We start from the raw sequence: 7239 nt of genomic DNA on the forward strand, positions 1-7239 counted from the left end.
TGACTCTATCACTTTCTGCTGTATGATGTTAGGCATGTTTTACATGACCCTGTGCCTCAGTTTCCTCACCTGTTAAATGGAAGCATTAGTAATCCCATTTTATAGAGTTGTGATTATTAGGAGAGCTCCCTGTTGGAAATCATTTAAAAATCACTGGGCACGTGGTTAAAGCTCCAAAAATGCTACGTATTTTTATTTTATTATTCTTTTTTTCTTTATTGATTAAGGTGTTACATATGTGTCCTTATTGCTCCATTGCCCCCTCCACTCCCCACTAATGCCCTCACCCCCCTGTTGTCTGTGTCCATTGGTCAGGCTTATATGCATGCATACAAGTCCTTTGGTTGATCTCTCCCCCTTACCCCCACCCTCCCCTACCTTCCCTCTGCTGTTTGATTTTTAATCACCTCCACTTTCCAGTCTCCCAACCAGACTGCCAACTGTCATCATTTTCTCAATCTCATATTCTATATAGGTGACATTATGTTAAACATCAGGTTAGTGTAATATTACTGGCAAATACTAGTAAATTTAGTAAAAACATTTCTTCCTCCTCCAGTGTTGAAGAGGTCAAACTGGGCTGAAGGAATGTCTGTTCCCATGCAGGAATCAGGCTTCAGCAGTCCCGTCCTTGTGAAGAAGGGCAGGGGAGAGGCTCCAGGCTTGGGGCTTCCTTCCAAGTCTCACATTGTTAAGGAAAAGACAGCAAGACACCGAAATATGAACGCACCGCACAACTCCCTGCTTGAATCAAGGGAGACTGTGCCTCACTTAGCAGATAATGTTGAAGGCAACAAATATTAGCTAAGATGTACTGTGCCTGTAAAAAGTACCACTGGAAGGGAGAAATAATTCTTGGAAGAGGCGGGGAGGAGCGGGGAGATGACTGGTGCCAGAAGAAGAAAGAGCCGGGGGGAGCACCCTGCAGAAGGAACTCTGGCAGGCTGGGGTGGCCCCCACTTCTGGAGGGAGCTGATGTGGCTGGAACTTTTCACTAGGTTTCAAGGGGACCTCCTCCTTCCTGCTTCTCCAAGGAACAGGGTTCATGGTTTGTAAGCAAGCAGGGGGTCTTCTGGAAGTAGAGGCTGTGGACCATGCCTTTATGGCTCAATTACTTTTACCTTCAGGGTTGTAATTTCTTGTCCTCCACCTCTGCCCCATCTGCACAAGCACACACACACACACACACACACACACACACACACACACACACACACACCCTCCTTTATTTTACTTATTTCTGGACTGTATGTGCTGGTATTAGTTGTATTTTTAAAAAATATACATTTTATTGATTTTTTACAGAGAGGAAGGGAGAGAGATAGAGAGTCAGAAACATCCGATGAGAGAGAAACATCGATCAGCTGCCTCCTGCATGCCCCCCACTGGGGATGTGCCTGCAACCAAGGTACATGCCCTTGACCAGAATCGAACCTGGGACCTTTCAGTCCGCAGGCTGACGCTCTATCCACTGAGCCAAACCGGTTTCGGCTAGTTTTATTAATTTACTATGTAGAATGCCTTAGGAAAGGTCTCTGAACAGAGGTAAAGCTTTCAGTCTTATAACCTGGTGTTCATTTCGGCCATGTTTTACCAGGTGGCATCCAGTGTCATTTGCTGAGTCTACTGCATTCCTCCAAATATGGCTTCTGCAACCATCATATGGCACCTTCGTGCATCTATATACACCTGATGGATAATTTCACCATCAGCAGCTGTCCTTCTAATACAAAAAGACAAAAGAAGAAGATCAATTTTATATTAAATTACAACCTAAAAAATGAACTTTCTTACCTAACCACGAGGTGGCGCTTTCAACCCATAATCAGCCACTACTAAGTCTGTTAGTAATATTTTGTTTTTATGCAGGCATTTTTACTGTTTGGGGAAGGACTCTAAAGCTGAGATAAAAGAGAATATCGAGTCTTAGAAATCTTAATTTTAGATAAAATTCCATAAGTTATACTGGAGTATCATTTTCTAAAACATGAGTTGCATTTAAAAAAAAAGTCTTAATGGCCAAACTGTGAGTAATTCTGAGCTACCTAATGTACCAAGTGATAGATTTATGTAAGCCTACATTTTGAAATGGAGAGATTTGCCAAATGCAGCAGCTGTAAACATGAACCTGGATTTTCTGTTGCACTCTGCTTGACTCAGAAGGAACCTACTATATTCACGTGTCTTCTTAAACCTAAATTTTCACAATGACATTAATCCAAATCAATTCTCATTATTGTATTTGTTTACAGATTACCTGTCAAAGACAAGGTATTATATTTAACACAAACAAGAAAACTCCTTCCACAGAGACATAGAAGCATGAACAGACTATTGAATCTCAGAGAGAAGGCAGGGAAGGGTGGGTAGGAAGAGATCAACCAATGAACTTGTATGTACATATGCATAACCTGTGGACATAGACAGTGGGGTGATGAGAGTTTGGGGGAGTGGTGACAGGATCTGGCTGGAAGAGATTAACAGGGAGAAAAAGGGGACCTATGTAATACTTTCAACAATAAAGACTGAAAAAAAGAAGAAAACTCATTCCAAACCAAAGGTCTTTAAAGAGGACTAATTTCACTGGAGTTGATGTTGATTATATGACAATAAATGATAATGTGTCTTAAACATGCTTAATAGCTGACCTAGTCTCTTGCCTAAAAAAGGAAATGATCAATTTCAGTAGGAGATGTTGGCTTCCTCCATGAAGCCTAGCACTGGGCTTTGATATTATGGACCAGCACTAGGTCACAAGAAGGGACATGCCAACCCAATGTACAGTTTGCATGTTCCCCACAACACAGGGAAGGATGGGGGCTGCATAAGCCACATTTTGTGGGGTGGCACAAATCATGCTGGGTGCCTCCTGATGAAATCTAACCAAATTTAATATCAAAAGCATCTTCAGAAGGGCAACCATCACCCTAAAGAGAATTTGGGGTAAGGGTTCTATTGGATGTATGGTGGGGAGAGGACAGAGGGAGTAACACCACTGTCTGAGCTGGGAGGGGATGCTGGGACATCTTGAAGTCACTCAAAGCACAGATATTGAGGATTTGTTTTCCACAACATCAACATATCACCCAGGGGTTGTTGTCTCCATCCTCTGCTTCTGCAGGATTATGAATTCTCTTGTAACCATTAGCCCTATCTAAGTCTGAACACTGCCTCAGACCACAAAGAGGCATCACTTCTGTTTGATGGGCAAGTGTAGCCGACTGACAGCTAGAGGTGCACACAAGAGAGAGGGGAGTGTATCTAGTACCTCAGCACAGGAACGGGTAGCATTCCCTTGAATGGAGAGTGGATGCCAGCGCGCCACCTGGTGCTAGAAAGCGTTATTGCAGTTTCTTGCTGGTCCTGGTTCTGATGCTGAGCTCCTGGATGCTAGTCCCAGGGCTTTCAACCCCTCTCTCATGTCCCCCAGACCTTGGGTCTGAGACAGGAGAATGATCCAGCTTCCTGGACATTCTAGAGGACCACAGGCACCTAACAGGAACTGAGACAGGGTTTGTGGAGGAAGTGTATGTAGCTATCATGAAAATGAAGAAATAAATTTTTTAATCTAGTAATTTAGTTAGTCCTATGTTGTTGTAAAGCATCAATATAGTTTATTTAAAAAGAATTAAATTAATTAATTCAAAATTGGAAGCACCTCATATAGATGACCCAATTATCTATAGTGATGAGACAACCACAACTTCTTTTAATTTAGTCATCATTAAGGGAGGTTATATTTAACTCCGACTCAAATTCCACAAAACAAAATCAGAAAATGCTCAAGTTCCCCAATAATTAATTACAACTGATGTAGTTGAAAACAAATAATTAGTTTCCATCTGATTTATGAAGTCAAAATCATTTGCTTGGAAATCAATGACTCAAAAGGTAAAAAGGGCAAGAGATAGGTATGCTAATTTATTTTTAGAAAAAATACACAGGCAATCAGTCAATTACTAAGAAAAAAAAAAAAAAGAAAAGAAAAGAAACCCATTTGTGTTTTTCTCATTTGTTATACTGTTACAACAGAGAAGTCCACTGGTGTAATCAACATCAGTTTGTTCAAGGTTTAGCTAGGAGACAGTATTATGCAGTAAGTAAGGGCATGACCTCTGAGTTAGACTCTCATCTCAACAAGTTTTCTTCCATAAGCAAGTCATTTTATCTTCTGAATGCTTGCCTTTCTCAGCTATACCCTGGGAATAATAATAGCTCCTAATTTTCGAAGAGAAAATGCAATGAGTTTTCCAAACATTTTCACTTTCGGTGGGCCCACATCTAGACTTTACTTCCCAGCTCCCCTTCAATCCAACTGATGTTGTTACTAATTCTTGTGAGCACAATGGGTGAATGCCATTTCCAAGCTGGTCCCAGGAGCCCCTTTGTGCATTTTCTTTCCTGGTTGTCCAGCTGCCTGCAAAAGACCCAGTGGAGAAAGTGGAGGCTCAGGGTGGGGATGCTGATGGTAGAGATATTAGCTTGAAAAAGCCTAGATTCCCTGGCTTGGGAATCACTGCTTGAAGAAAAGGGATTGTGAAATGAGCAAGTAATAAACTTCCCTTTGTTAAGTCACTGAGATGTGCTTGATAGAACAATTCACACACCCCAAATAATCCCCCACCTCACAGAGTTCTCCTAGGGATTAAAAGAGATAGCAATCACAGAGAGTTTAGAATGCAGCCGGTGTTCAATAATCGGTGAACATTGTTACTACTTAAAGGCCAAAGAAACCTATAATGTCCTGTTGTATATTATGGCCTTTGATAATAGTTAATATAGCCTGAGAAAGATAAAGAAACTGATAATATATACACACACACACACAATCAATTCTGTAATGCATAAAATTCTATTACTTCATGTAGTATAATATCACTCCTTATCTCCTGGGCCAGTACCTGGTAGAGCATCAGTATTCATTAAGGGTTGACTGAATGATAGTTTCAATGAATAAATTAACTCATGAATACAATATAATAAAGGAAAGTTTTCTTGTTTAATTGCACTGAACAGAATTACCATGTACCCCATAGAGATTAGGAATGTTCAGAGACTCGGGAGTCAAAAAGATGCTTCACATTAAGAGGGAGGAGGAACAGAAAGGAACACAGAAGTAGCTTCAACTAAATAGGTCCTGCGCTAGTTCTTACATCATATGGTGACTGCGCGAGTGTCTGTGTGATTATTGCCTACCTAATTTACAGTGCTTCTGAGTATTCTGTTTGCAGGCAAACATAACAAAATCAAAGGTTTAATAAAAGGAAAATAATGTCCAAAACCGGTGGTTGTGATTATACAGGAGTTTTGAAAGGAATGTGTCATCTGAGTTTATTAAATGAGCCATCCCTGTGATAAAAGACCTAGATATGATAATGTTTTTGGCATTCAAAAAAACCACAGAGGTAACTTTCGGCTCAAATTGAGGGATTAATAAGAGAATAATTGCGGAGAGACAACATTAGTGGCGGGAAGGAAATTTCAGGCAAGGAGTGAATCGTGAACACCTTGGCAAGGGGGTCAGATGCCTCAAACTCCAGTCCAAGGCCTGTGGTTTACCATGGGCTTGGGGGCAGATAAACTCTCAGAGGCTCCATTCTCTGGTGCATAAAATTATGGGATTAGCTGGCTAATTTTGTGATGATTCAGGGTTATTTGTTTAATAGCATCATTATAAACACTAGTTTTCATTGCACTACGTGTGAAAAAAAAATTATCAGAAGGGCTTTCAGCTCAGAGAATGCTAGATAAATCACCTTTCAACCATATTCTTTCTGGATACATAAATAGTTGTTTTTCACAGGAGCCAAGTTCTATCAGATAAGAGATGGAAAGAAAAGTGGAAACTAGAACATGTAATTCATGCTTAATTGGGCATATACAGTTTGTACGTATTGCAGACAAACGAACACCAAATAGGGCAGGTAGTCTAATGAACCTTCATAACAATAGAAGCAGTGTGTGTGTGTTTGGGGGGCGGGGGTGGAGGGGAAGGGGGTATTGATCCAGAAAGAAAAGATGATTCGAAGATGTATTTATGGCAGATCCTCCACCCCAGTTCCTAGGCAACAAGACACTGTTCAAACAGAAAGGTAGGTAATTATAGGCCCTGGAAGATTTGGTCTTCCATCCTTAAGGAAAGCCATCTGCAAGAAGTTAAACGATACGTGACTCCTAAAGGTGGCATTACAGGTGTCTAAATTTAAGTGGAATTTCGTTTCCTGTGCAGTCCACCGATGGTTTGTATGTTCTTTCCTTCATCGGAGCCCGCCCGCCCCGGCCCGCCTCTGCACACAGCTCTGCGCTCTGCACCAGCGGCCTCCAGCCGCATCGCTCACTTTCCGCCGCGGTCGGCAACTATTTTTAGGAGAGACTGCTGAGAAGAAGAAAAATCGTGGACATGGGGAAGGAAAATATGCTTTCCTGGTGATTTGTTGAAAAGAGCCTTTTCTCAATTCAGAAAAATCCCTTTGTGTTCAAAGAGCGTTCGCTCCAGATTTCGTCTGGTGTTCCTTCGCTGTCTGTCCGGACCCAGCGCAGAGGCCACGGGGAGCGCCCAGCAAAGGCAGAGCGCACCGCGGAGGCCAGCCAAACCCGCCACAGCCCGGCTCGGGTCTGGGCGGAAAATGCCAACCAGTGCAAGCAAAAGCATGAGCTATTCTCGAGCATGTTTAATCTCAAATCTCTTATCAATGTACCTGGAAAATAAACTCTAAGGAACCCCCTTCTCATGAATTTAACATATATTCACAAATACGTATGGGTCATCTTGTCTGTGTCAGATGCTGTTGGGTGCAACAAGGACATGATGGTGGACAGATCCATCGTGAGTCCAGATTCATGGAGCCTCCAACCTGTGCAGGAAAGTGGAGAAAACCACTGAACCAGTAAACTCATAAGTGATTAAATACATGCAAACAGTGCTAACATCCAAGGAATTAAAAAAAAAAAAAGTAGTTTCTCCAAAAGCCAGTAACAAGATAATATACTTTGGTGTACATTATTAGAGAAGATCTGTGAGGAGGTGATTTAAACTAAATCCTGAAGGATGAAACACCCTCAGCTAGGAGTGAGGGTGGAAAACAGCAGTTTAAGCAAAGGGAACAGCATTTTAAGCAGTGGAACAGCATGTACCAAAGCTAAAGTACAGAGGGCTTGGTCATTTCCAGTAGAAGTACTGAGGGGGCAGGAGGGAAGGGTGGTGCAGGCTGAGATTGAAAAGTTGTCTTTCATTCTAAG

The sequence above is a fragment of the Cnephaeus nilssonii genome (genome assembly GCF_951640355.1).
Source record: "Cnephaeus nilssonii genome assembly, chromosome: 3".
NCBI classification, from domain to species: Eukaryota; Metazoa; Chordata; class Mammalia; order Chiroptera; family Vespertilionidae; genus Cnephaeus; species Cnephaeus nilssonii.